Source organism: Danio rerio, chromosome 18, assembly GCF_052040795.2.
Source record: "Danio rerio strain M-AB ecotype USA chromosome 18, GRCz13ab, whole genome shotgun sequence".
In the NCBI taxonomy this organism is placed as follows: domain Eukaryota; kingdom Metazoa; phylum Chordata; class Actinopteri; order Cypriniformes; family Danionidae; genus Danio; species Danio rerio.
The window spans coordinates 35,337,166-35,350,666 of NC_141038.1; the positions used below are offsets into that span (position 1 = coordinate 35,337,166).

The window sequence follows — 13,501 nt, forward strand, 5'->3', positions numbered from 1 at the left end:
TTGAGAAATCTCCAGTTTCTAAAAATTTCCCTGTGAGACACAGACCCAAGGTAATGGGACCAGAGATGCATAAAGAGGAAAGACCCACCTGGAACTCTACCAATAGACCTCATCCTGGTTACTGCTTTCAGTGTGGAGAAGATGGTCATCTAGCAATCCACTGCAAAAATGCTCCAAACCCCCAAAGAGTTGAAGAAAAGCGCCGTGAGCTGAGGGACAGACAAGCTGCATGGGATCTACAGAATTCTTTAAACTGAGATCAGTCTCAGTTGTGGGACGAACAGAGACTGGAGTAAACAAACAATGCCCAAAGAAACATAGCTACAAGCAAAATGTTAACAGCACTTCTAAATTACCTGCAAGATTGGTTGGAACAAGATGCACTGCAAGTATTCAAATTGAGGGAAAAGTAGTCAGCTGTCTTCTAGATACCGGATCGCAGGTGACCACAATTCCAATGTCCTATTATAAAAAGCATCTATCCAGACACCCCATGAAGTCAGTGGAGCACCTACTCGAAGTTGAAGGAGCCAATGGCCAGTCTGTACCCTACCTGGGTTATGTGGAGCTCAATTTAAAGTTTCCCAAAGAATTTCTTGGTGTAGAAGCTGAAATCCCGACCCTGGCATTGATAGTTCCTGATCTAACAACTGTACCTCAAATACTTATTGGCACAAACTCACTGGACGTGCTGTACACCAATTATACTGAAGGAGAAACATCTGCCTGCAAGTCAAACTTTTATGGCTATCAAGCGGTCATAAATGTACTGGAGAAGAGGAACCAACAAGCTTCCATTGAAACTGTGGGATCTGTAAGGTTGAAAGGAAAACAAGAGATAATACCAGCAGGATGTGTTGTAGTGTTGGATGGAGTCATGCAGTTAAAAAATCCTCTGTTTAAGAAATTGGTGTCAGTGGAGTCACCTATGTCATCTCACTTACCTGGTGGTCTTCTAGTGGCAAGACAACGTGTTGCACAGTTGTCAATTCTGGTGAAAAATGAAACCCAAACTGACCTGATCATTCCATCAATGGCTATTATTGCTGAAGCTCATGCTGTAGAACGAATCGTAGAGAGAGAAATTTCTAAGAAAAGTGCTGAAAATGAGAAGATGGAGTTAAACGAACAGAAGATCCCAATTGATTTTGGAAACTCCCCACTTTCACCTGAGTGGAAGAAGAGAATAACCTCTGTGTTGAACACCATGCCTGATGTCTTTGCTTTAAATGATTTGGATTACGGACACACTGATAAAGTAAAACACAGAATAAAGCTTAATGATGAAACACCATTCAAGCATCGAGCTCGTCCAATTCATCCCCAAGATGTGGATGCAGTAAGGAAGCATCTCCAAGAACTGTTGGAGGCAGGTATCATCAGGGAGTCAGAATCTCCATTTTCGTCTCCAATAGTCATTGTACGGAAGAAAAACAACTCTGTGCGCCTGTGTATTGACTTCCGCAAGTTAAACTCCCAGACCATAAAGGATGCGTACGCCCTTCCTAACCTGGAAGAAGCTTTTTCAGTCCTAACTGGATCAAGATGGTTTTCAGTCCTTGATTTAAAGTCAGGCTATTATCAGATTGAGATGGAAGAGGCTGATAAGCAAAAAACCGCCTTTGTGTGCCCACTAGGTTTTTGGGAATTTAACCGGATGCCACAGGGAATCACAAACGCACCAAGCACATTCCAACGGCTCATGGAACGTTGTATGGGAGATTTGAACCGGAAGGAAGTTCTTGTGTTCATCGACGACCTCATTGTTTTCTCAGAAACTTTGGAGGAACATGAGACGAGATTAATGCAAGTGCTTAAAAGACTTAAGGAGTTTGGATTAAAGCTTTCACCAGAAAAGTGCAAGTTTTGTCAAACCTCTGTTAAATACTTGGGCCACATTGTTTCTCAACATGGAGTGGAAACTGATCCATCTAAAGTAGAAGCCCTAAAAACCTGGCCAAGACCGAATAAAGGAGTTAAGATCTTTCCTTGGATTTTCAGGGTACTACAGAAGATTTGTGCAAGATTACTCTAAAATAGTAAAACCACTCAATGATCTTACTGCAGGATATCCACCACTGCAGAAGCATTGTAACAAAAAGAGAGATGAGACCAAACAGTACTTTAATCCAAAGGAACAGTTTGAAGAAAGGTGGACTCTGGAATGTCAGCAAGCGTTTGACACTGTCATTGAAAAACTTACATCTGCTCCAGTCTTAGGATTCGCTGATCCAAAGTTGCCATATGTGTTGCACACCGATGCCAGTACCACCGGCCTTGGTGCAGCCCTATATCAAGAGCAAGATGGGCAGAAGAGAGTCATTGCCTTTGCAAGCAGAGGTCTTACCAAGAGTGAGGCGAAATATCCAGCTCATAAGTTAGAGTTCCTGGCGCTGAAGTGGGCAGTCACTGCTAAATTCAATGATTATCTGTATGGAGCTGACTTCACAGTGGTGACGGACAGTAATCCGCTGACATACGTTTTAACCTCTGCCAAACTGGATGCAACCAGCTACAGGTGGTTGTCGAGTCTGTCAACTTTTAACTTTAAAATTCAGTACAGAGCTGGAAACAGAAATCAGGATGCGGATGGTTTATCCAGACGTCCACAAGAAGCAATGCCTGATGATCTAGAAACAACAAAAGAGAGAGAGAGAATCCGACAGTTTGCTTATCATCACCTCACAGATGCGTAAAGTGCAGTTGTTTCATCAGAAGCAATAAAAGCCATCTGTGAACGTCATGAAGTTTGCCAGTCAAACAGTCACACTGATTCCTTGTACCAACCAGTGACCCTTGTAGAATCTCTTGCTGTTGGTGAAAATGTCTTACCTCAATCATTCCAGCAGGAAGAAACTTTTTGATCTGGTGAGATATACCTTCTGTCAGAGCAAGATTTAAGGGAAAGACAGAGAGCAGATCCAGAAATTGGAATCATTATCAAACACCTAGAACATGAGGAAAAGCCTTGTCTTAAAACCATACCTTCTCATTTAGCCCTGTGGTTAAGAGAATGGAATCGCCTGGTAATGAAAAATGGAGTGCTTTTCAGGAAAAGGAACGAGCAAGGAAGTGAGTCATATCAGTTGGCATTACCTGTTAATCTTCGTGATGTAGTTATAAAGGAACTGCATGATGAGATGGGACACTTAGGCATTGAACGAACCCTTGATCTAGTTCGATCCAGATTCTTCTGGCCTAAAATGTCTTTGACCATAGAGCAGAAAGTGAAAACCTGTGAACGATGTATTCGACGAAAAACTCCTCCAGAGAAAGCCGCTCCATTAGTTAACATCAAAACCAGCAGGCCATTGGAGTTAGTTTGTATGGATTTCCTGTCAATTGAGCCTGACCAAAGTAACATTAAGGACATACTGGTCATAACCGACCATTTCACAAAGTATGCTGTGGCTGTGCCGACGAGAAATCAGAAGGCCCAGACGGTGGCCAAGACTCTGTGGGACAACTTTCTGGTGCATTATGGCTTTCCAGAAAAACTCCATAGTGACCAAGGTCCAGATTTCGAGTCTCGAACGATAAAAGAGTTGTGTAGAGTGGCAGGAATTTCCAAAACAAGAACTACTCCTTACCATCCAAGAGGTAATCCGGTAGAGCGGTTTAACCGGACTCTCCTTCAAATGCTGGGAACTTTGAATACAAAGGAGAAGTCAAACTGGAAGGATTTCGTAAAACCTCTCGTCCATGCATACAATTGCACAAGGAATGATGTGACTGGATTCTCACCCTATGAACTTATGTTCGGAAGACAACCCAGATTACCTATTGACTTGGCTTTTGGTTTACCGGTCAGCAGTCAACCTGAATCCCATTCAAAATATGTGCAATCTCTAAAAAATCGTTTGGAAGAGAGCTACATGGTTGCTACTAAAAATGCTTCACAAGTGGCTGCACGTAACAAGACAAGGTATGACCAACGTGTTGTTTCCTCAACTTTGAATGTTGGTGACCGCGGTCTTGTGAGAAATGTCCGTTTGAGAGGAAAACACAAGCTAGCAGATAAATGGGAATCTGATGTGTATGTTGTAGTCAAGAAGGCTGTTGAGTTGCCTGTCTATACAGTGAAGCCTGAAGGGAAAGATGGACCTCTTCGAACTTTACATCGAGATCTGTTATTGCCTTGTGGATTTCTACTGATGGACAAACCCAAAGAACTACTTGATAAGGAAGTGCCTGTGAAACCCAGAACTAGAGCCAGTTCTGCCAAAGAACTTGAGAAATGTGAATCCCAAAGTGAATATTCAGAAGATGACGATCTAAGTGAGAGCTATGCTCCTGAAAGGACTTTGGAAATTGAAACAAGAATTGTGTCAAATACAAATCCTGTTGCTTGTATCAGAAATCGACAAACAAAGAACTTACCAAGTGTGGAAACTGCGATAGAGCCAAGCACAAAATGTCCTATCCAGCATGAACCCATTAATGACAACTTACCTGAACCTGTGGAAAGAAATTTACCATACTTACCTGAAGCTGAAGATCAAGATCTCCTATGTAAATCTGAAAGAGAAAATGTAGAGGAATTAATTAACCACCAATCTACAGAGAATGAAATAAATTATATTTCTTCACAAAAGGACCATACCCCTTGCCAGAGTCCTCTGATAGATCAAGATGAAATGCCTCAACCTGAAAAAACTCAAAGACGCAGTCAAAGATCCCATGAACCCCCCAAAAGACTTCAATATCCTCAGTTGGGAAATCCTCTCAGTATGGTGATCCAGTCCTTGCTATCAGGCCTGAGCACAGCGTTTACCAACTCCCTGGAAGAAAACCTGGAACAGTTTAATAGTGTGCCCACCATTGTGACTGTTCAACCCCAGATGCAGAGGGACCTGCATGCATTCAGGAGGGGAGAGTGTAACCCAGCTCACTGACTAGGTCACTAAAACAAATTATAAATAGTTTATTTTAAATTATAACATTTTATTTTATGATTGTGAGGAGAAATATTAAATAGTTCATTTATATTATATACATAGTGTTTAAATATTAATAATAAATAGAGAATAAAGTAAGTTTTGACTTGGTGGAGGTCGGAGGTTAGCTCCGCCCCCTTGCGTGTGTGTGAGAGCTGCCGGTGAAGGAGAGTCACTTTGATTAATCAGCGCGAGCAGATTGAACGACATTAGACACTGTGAAACAGAAGTTTAGATAATCCAAACGATCTAAAAATCATATTGTTTCGGTGATTGACTGAGAAAAGCCCTAAAGTTTCTGGTTTTAAGGATAGAAAGCTGACAACAAGTGATAGAAACGAGAGAAGTGCGAGCGGAGCATATTAATGCGATCGAGAGAATAGAAAACTTATATTTAATCGAGACACATTCTTTTTTATTCTCCCTGTTCATCTTTATCTTTCCTTGGTGAGTAAGAGATCATTATTATTAGCTGTTAATTGGTTTTGACATGTTTTTGTAGCTGTTTAGAATAGAAAGCAAGCATGATTTATTTAAAAATGTTTATCTGGAGTTTATTTTATTACCACATAATTGTAAATATTGTTTATGCACTCCGAAAATGTGCATTGGTTGAATTTGCATTTATTTTTCTTTGTTTTTCATTGGAAATGTATTGCATGTGACGCTAGCTTTGCTAGCCGTGTACATAGACTTTAATGTATTCAGTGAGAACATGTGACTGACTAGCATTTATGTTATCTATGCTGAAATGAGTGACACAGACAATGTGTTTTATTTAAACATGTTTATTGAGTTTTTAATCCTTGTTTCTCTTTTGGCTTTGTGTTTTATCAAGGCCGGGTTTTTTTGTGTGTGTGCGTGTGTTCCCCTTTCTTGTTTCTGCTACAATATCCCGATCTGTCCCTGCCGTCGATGCTTTCTCGGTGGTCCGGACATGGCGAGCCGCCCTTCTGAAAGATCATAACTGGAAGTAAATTAATCCATTGCTCATTGAACTGGTAGGACAAAACATTCTTGCACTTTCACTGCGCTCATATTTTTGTTTTTATTCAATTTTGGATTTTTTCTCTATCTGGACAGATTTTTTGGATTTTTCACATCGAACTGGAGCTAAAAGAACTTTTTGAGTGTTGAACATTGAACTTGGACTCTGAATTACTACTTTTATTCAATCTTTTCCTTCGTTTTTTTTTATTTTTCTTCCTCATTGTATATGATTTGTGAAACTGAATTTTTCTGAAGTGAGATTATCATCTGAAGAGTGGTGATTTCATTATATCTTTTATTGTTTTATTCTAGTATTCTTCAAACTGAACTGTTTTGACATTTATTTATTTGCTTTATTTTGTTTTCCTCATCCAACTTGCTTAAACAATATACTTACCTCAGAAAGTAAAAAAAATTCATTTTGAAAACGAAATGCATTGATTTTATTTTTTTGCTGTTTGAAACAACTAACACTCATTTGGGGGATGGTGGGTCTCTAGCAGGGGGGGTCTTTGGAACGACCGCTGGCAAACGCTATGGATGAGCTCACCGTGGGCGTTGGTTAGACCAGGGGGAGAGCCCACCAAGCCATGCCCGGAAAGAGACCACTCTCCCCGGCATGACCCGCGCCTGGAGGGGGGGTAGCGCGTCCCTGGGTTTCGCTGACCTGCCGTCAAGTTTTCGATAACAGACACATATGAAGGACTTAGTGCAATTTTCGATTTAGCGGTTGAACGAACCAGGGGTCTAAAGAGGGGCCCGTTGCCCCAAAACAAGCGTTCAAACCCGGGGAAACCAAGTGGGCGCTGCTGCCCTGGTCCTACCAAGGACCCAGGTCTCAATGGCCAGCAAAGCTGCCCCAAAACAAGCGTTCAAATCCGGGCAAACCAAGTGGGCGCTGCTGCCCTGGTCCTACCAAGGACCCAGGCCTCATTGGCCAGCAAAGCTGCCCCAAAACAAGCGTTCAAATCCGGGCAAACCAAGTGCGCGCTGCTGCCCTGGTCCTTCCAAGGACCCAGGCCTCAATGGCCAGCAAAGCTGCCCCAAAACAAGCGTTCAAATCCGGGCAAACCAAGTGGGCGCTGCTGCCCTGGTCCTACCAAGGACCCAGGCCTCATTGGCCAGCAAAGCTGCCCCAAAACAAGCGTTCAAATCCGGGCAAACCAAGTGCGCGCTGCTGCCCTGGTCCTACCAAGGACCCAGGCCTCAATGGCCAGCAAAGCTGCCCCAAAACAAGCGTTCAAATCCGGGCAAACCAAGTGCGCGCTGCTGCCCTGGTCCTACCAAGGACCCAGGCCTCAATGGCCAACAAAGCTGCCCCAAAACAAGCGTTCAAATCCGGGCAAACCAAGTGGGCGCTGCTGCCCTGGTCCTAACAAGGACCCAGGCCTCATTGGCCAGCAAAGCTGCCCCAAAACAAGCGTTCAAATCCGGGCAAACCAAGTGCGCGCTGCTGCCCTGGTCCTTCCAAGGACCCAGGCCTCAATGGCCAGCAAAGCTGCCCCAAAACAAGCGTTCAAATCCGGGCAAACCAAGTGGGCGCTGCTGCCCTGGTCCTACCAAGGACCCAGGCCTCATTGGCCAGCAAAGCTGCCCCAAAACAAGCGTTCAAATCCGGGCAAACCAAGTGCGCGCTGCTGCCCTGGTCCTACCAAGGACCCAGGCCTCAATGGCCAGCAAAGCTGCCCCAAAACAAGCGTTCAAATCCGGGCAAACCAAGTGCGTGCTGCTGCCCTGGTCCTACCAAGGACCCAGGCCTCAATGGCCAGCAAAGCTGCCCCAAAACAAGCGTTCAAATCCGGGCAAACCAAGTAGGCGCTGCTACCCTGGTCCTACCAAGGACCCAGGCCTCGATGGCCAGCAAAGCTGCCCCAAAACAAGCGTTCAAATCCAGGCAAGGCCAGTGGGCTGAACACCATGGGAGTCAGGGGGTCCACGGGAGTCAAGGGTCCATGGCTGAGCTGCTAACCCGTCTCCCAGCATCCGTCACCCCGCAGCAAACATGAGACCTCATCGCTGACGGAGGCTAGAACGACGTGCGGCTGGTGCCCCATACACGAGCCCAAGGCCGGTGGTGACCCATTCACAAACCCAAAGGCCGATTGGGCCACCAGCGGTACGTCTTGGCCAGTTGGGTCACTAGCAGCACGTCTGTCTTATCCGTGCGGTTTGGAGGAGTTAGTGTCCCCGGGCTTAATAGTGGGGTGCCCGGGCACGGCTGGTGATTAGGTGCAAATCTGGAGGGTCTTTTGGAACCAGCGCTTGCCCCCGGAGAGTGTGTGTACCTCGGGCATTGCGCGCCGGGCACGGGGGCCCCCCACTGCTGGATGCCAGAGTCTCCGGGCCAGGGGGGGAGCTGGGCTGGGAGTGCCATCCCCGAAAGGGTGTGTGTACCTCAGGCATTGCGCACAGGGCACGGGGGCCCCCCACTGCTGGATGCCAGAGTCTCCGGGCCAGGGGGGGGAGCTGGGCTGGGAGTGCCATCCCCGAAAGGGTGTGTGTACCTCGGGCATTGCGCACAGGGCACGGGGGCCCCCCACTGCTGGATGCCAGAGTCTCCGGGCCAGGGGGGCAGCTGGGCTGGGAGTGCCATCCCCGAAAGGGTGTGTGTACCTCGGGCATTGCGCACAGGGCACAGGCCCCCTCCACCGCTGGATGCCAGAGGCCCCATCAATGGTTCACCAGCGGCTCCATCAATGGTTCACCAGCGGCACATCTTTACGCATCTAGCGCCAAAGGTCCAACAGGAAAACGTTATGCCTGGCGCTCACCGGGGCGTTGGTTAGACCCAGGCCCGAGCCCACCAAACCATGCCTGACGGGAGACCACCCTTCCCGGCCTACTTGTCGGGACGTCCCGTGCCTGGAGGTTTTTGCCCGACACCCACAATCTCTGACCTGCCATCAGGGTTTCGGGGAAGGCGAAGATTAATGGACTTAGTCTCTGACAGTCCAGTCGCCAGACCCCACGGTGACTGATCGATAGGAGCTAGTGTGGCGCCCCAGGGGCTAGGCCCCCACCCAGGCCCCCCAAAGCACCAACGGGGTCGGCCTCTATGGGTGTGGCAGATCCTCCCCGTCCTGGGCGCTCTATCAGGGAGGCGTGGGGGTGTCCCTCCGCACACAGCGCCCCCCCTTCCCGCCCCGATCTGTGGGTAAAGGACCCAGATGGCCCGTCTGGCTAAATGACCCAGAGCTTGTCTGCTGCTCAGCCCGCCCCCCTGGACTCCGTTTCCCCCGCGCCGATACTCGGCCCGTGCCCCCGCCCCACGCCCCTCGCCCTGCGAGGGCTGGGGGATGTTCGGTGGGTTCGGTCGAGTCACCCGGCGTGGTGAATCAAGGCCCCAGGGGCAGCGTAGGGAACGAGCTGGTGTAGGCTTCGATTCTACTCCCGCCCGAGTGTGTGCGTCTGCATCCCGTCCGTCCGCCCGCAACGCCGCCCACCCCCTGGGTTTATCCTTGCTGGCTCCCGGCTGACCCCCACCCCGCCTACCCTGCTCCCGGGGGGAGTGAGGGTGGTTGGTTGGGAGGGGAAGCTAGTGGACTCCGGCGAGGTGAAACGTGCCAGGGTCAGTGGTGCCGGGGTTACGGGCTGTCTGGACCCCCCTTTCGATGGTTGGTGCGTATCCCATGTTGGTTGTAGCAGGTCACAAAAGCTCCCGCGGCTGGCACGTGTGGAGCTGTCCCCCCCAAAAAAACGGCGCATGTTCGATGGGGCTCAAACAATCCCCATTTTGGGGTGGAAAAAGTGAACAAGAAAGGCTGTGGAAAAGCTCCCGCTGGCCAGAACAGCAAAATGAAGGGGGGATAGGGAGTGAGGTGGGACACCCCTTCCCCAACTCGAGTCGTAACAAGAGAGAGAGGTGTCAAACTGCTGACCGGGGCAACGATGAAGGGGCGGTGGGGTGCATTGTTTAACGGGACACCCCCCCCTCTGGTTCCTTTGAAAAGGGGGAAAGGGAGTGAGGTGGACACCCCTCTCCCCCCTACTTGAGAGTTGTAACAAAAGAAGGCTTGAACCGTAGGATCCCCGTAGGGCATCGGCTTACACCCCCTGGTGCGGGGGGGTGTCCTTCCCCTTTAAGAAACACGGGTCCACCAACGTCATGACGCAGAAGTGGACGCCGCCTCCGCCCGCTTATCAACCGCCGCACGTGGCGTGTGGGCTCCTTTCCCCCTCTGCACTGGCTCCAGCACGGTCATGGCTGAATGTATCCTATGCTTCAACGTCTACAGCCGGCTCGCGCCTCACCTGATGGCCGTTCACAAGGTGACCAACGCGGACGAGAAGCGGCTGCTGCTCGCGCTGGCCGCCGGCCGCGTGGACACTCGGAAGTCGCCGTGTCCGGTCCCGGGCTGTCGCAGGACGCCAGCCCGCCTGGACAGGCACTTGAGGCAGCATGTGGAGCTCTCGACCTCGGGGCGGAAAGAGGCTATGGGGAGGGCGAAACGCCGGAAAGTAGCCCAGGAGTTGCAGTGGCTGCGGTCCACCCAGCCTGCAATCCCCGTCGTGTCCCAGCTAGCATCGTCCTCCGATGGGGAGCGGGACTCGGAGGGCCCAGACTTGAACCAAGAACTGCTGGTGACCCTGAAGAAGAAACAAATATTTCCTTTCCGGGCCACCAGCAGCTCTTGGTTCATCCAGTCACGTCTGTCTGCCCCCGCTGCCCCGGGTCCCATTCGCGGGGGAGAGGGGCAGACAGACGTGGCTGGATGAACCAAGGGCTATTGGTGCCCCGGAAGAACGAACAGGGGGAATTGCTGGAACGGCGGAAGGGCTTGCTTACCTAGCAGGGCAGGAATTTTCCTCCCAGCGGACCGCGGACCGCGGCTGCAGGCGCGCCACCGAGCGCATACAGGCTCAGTTCACGGACCTGGGGAAACAGGTTACCAAGATGCGGTCCACCCTGCTCCAGATCACACGCCTCTACCGGGAGCTGAGGAAGGGAGAAGGGGGGAGAAGGAGGAGGAAGAGGGCGAGGAGAACCAGGTCGCCTCCTGCACCACCGGCTCCCGGGCGAGGGGCGGCCGGAGGTCCGACGCCCCCCGAGCCTCCGGAGGCTTTGGAACCCACTGCCTACCCGTTCCCGGACCACGTCCCCGCGCTGAGTTGAGTATATTTCAGGCACGTCACTGTCACTCTGCTGGGTGTGTGCCTTCGGGGAAATTGACTCTTGGTTGTGCTCGTTCCACAGACCTTCTCTTGGGGGAGTTCAAAGGGTACCAACTGGGCAGCGAGCCCACCGCGCGCCTGCGGAACAACGTCACTTCGAAGCTGGGGAGAATCAAAGCCTTCCTTGGTTACATGGCCAGGGGCACCGCGGAGCCAGGGAACTTCCTTTTCCTCAACCAACCAGCCCGAATCCGAGCGTGGGCCGCCCTGCTAGGTCAGACCCACATGGCCGAGCCCACCAGGCAGCACTATCTGAAGAACGTGGGTCAGTTCCTGGACTACCTCTCGGAGACGCCGCCGGCCGCCTGTCAGCTCTCCAGCACGGCTCTGGTTCTGATTCGAAGGGAGGTCAGAGCCCTCATTCGCGGCATACGCCGGCGTGTCGTCGTGCACGAGGTAAGGACCAAGCAGGCGAAGGAAAGCCGACTGATCCCCAAGGCCAGCCTGGTGCGCTGTCACCGGACCGCTGGGAGGAAAATTCCTGCCCTGCTAGGTAAGCAAGCCCTTCCGCCGTTCCAGCAATTCCCCCTGTTCGTTCTTCCGGGGCACCAATAGCCCTTGGTTCATCCAGCCACGTCTGTCTGCCCCTCTCCCCCGCGAATGGGACCCGGGGCAGCGGGGGCAGACAGACGTGGCTGGATGAACCAAGAGCTGCTGGTGGCCCGGAAAGGAAATGTTTGTTTCTTCTTCAGGGTCACCAGCAGTTCTTGGTTCATCCAGCCACGTCTGTCTGCCCCCGGGGCAGCGGGGGCAGACTGGGTGAACCAAGATCTGCTGGTGCCCCTGAAGAAGAAACGCACATTTCCTCTCCAGGCCACCAGCAGCTCTTGGTTGAGCTGCTGGCGCCCCGGAGAACAGGTCACCAGCAGCCAAGAGCTGTTGGTGACCCAGAAAGGAAATAGAACCGTCGGTGGTCTAATCTGTCTAATGTCCTTCACCAGATAGCCTCGAATCCAACCCAAGCACTAGGCAACAGTGGCGCTACTATGGCTTTCTGACTGGCTACCTAACCTCCATCTCTGGGCACCGCTGTGGAGTCTTCCAGAATCTCACAATCCAGGAGGTTGAAGAGGCCTCCAGAAGCCCCGACGAGTCTGCTTATGTCATTAACGTGAGTATGGCGCAAGTAAGGTGGGGGTCACCAGTAGCATGCTCTCTCACTCACTCACTGCTTGTTCTCTGATGGCAGATTACCACTCACAAAACAAACAGAGCCTTTGGGGCGGCTCAGCTGTCCCTAAACAGGGAGGAATACAGCTGGTTCCGCAGGTTTTTGGCGCTGTGGGCTGGTCTCCCCGGAGGGAGCCAGGCTACCTATTTCTTTTTCACTTCCAGAGCCAGTCCTTGTCGGACCCTGAACAAGTACTTTCAGTCTGCTTGGCTCAGTATGGGCCTTCCAGGCAAACCCACCTTTACTGACGTACGGACTGCGATAACGACCCATGTGAGTAGGCATTGTGACGCCCCTGTAACTACCAGCGGCGGCTTCGATCCTAATCAAGCTTCTGTCTCTCTCCGAAGCAGGCAAAGAATGCACACTCTTCAGAGGATTGCCGCAAGGTGGCGCAATTCATGTGCCATGACACTTCAACCTCAGATAAGTTCTACGCACTTCACCTCGGACCTCTCCAAGCACGCGAGCGCCGCAGACTCTTTGAAAGGGCCCTGGTGGAGGAGGAGGAGGATGGGGAGGCAGCGGGCACTGAAAGCCCCCCGCGGAAAGGGCGCAAGAGGACAGAGACTTCCGTCTCTCCCCTGGTAAAAATCAGATTCTCTTTGGCGTGGACAGCAGAACGTGTGGCATTGGCTAACTAACTGCCCTTTATGTGTCTCTTTTCCAGGAGGGAACCAGCAGGAGGACGCTGCCATGGCGCCCTGCCAGGGGGAAAAGCCAGGGCGCTCGCCCGCTCGAACAAACAGAAGACTCTGAATCGTCCTGAATAAATATTGTACAACTTAACGGTCAAATGGTGTTCAGTGTCTTCATTATTCCTTTTATTTATTATCTGTGTGGTAAAAGTAGATTCAGTGGGGACAAAAATGAGCCCTGTCTTCTTAGTTCAACGCTGTATGCCTGCTGCGTCTAGGTTCTGCCTTGGCTACGTTCCGATTGGGACAGATTAGCCCTAACTTGTGTGTTAAAAGTGTCACGTGGGATGCCCTCGTCCAGGTTCTGCCTTGGCTACGTTCCAATTGGGACAAACTATCCCTGCCTTGTGTGTTAAAAGTGACTCGCGGGACGCCCCCGTCCAGGTTCAGCCTTGGTTGATAGCTCATAGGGAGAATGAATCCCTTTTGCAGCACAAGGAGGTGATGGGCTGGACAAATCTGTCCAGGTCTGCAAATGCTTTGAACGCCCAGAAGGCCTTGAGTCCAATTCTGTATATTAGCAAGCTTCTCCC

General features: G+C 50.7%; 1 long non-coding RNA gene across 1 annotated transcript; it reads left to right on the plus strand.

The window, feature by feature from the left end:
• The first annotated feature begins 12,721 nt into the window (after positions 1–12,721).
• LOC147839780 (uncharacterized) lies at positions 12,722–13,067 on the plus strand. The gene is made up of 2 exons (XR_015515107.1): positions 12,722–12,857; positions 12,941–13,067. It is a non-coding gene; the product is annotated as an uncharacterized LOC147839780 (long non-coding RNA).
• Positions 13,068–13,501: the final 434 nt, after the last annotated feature.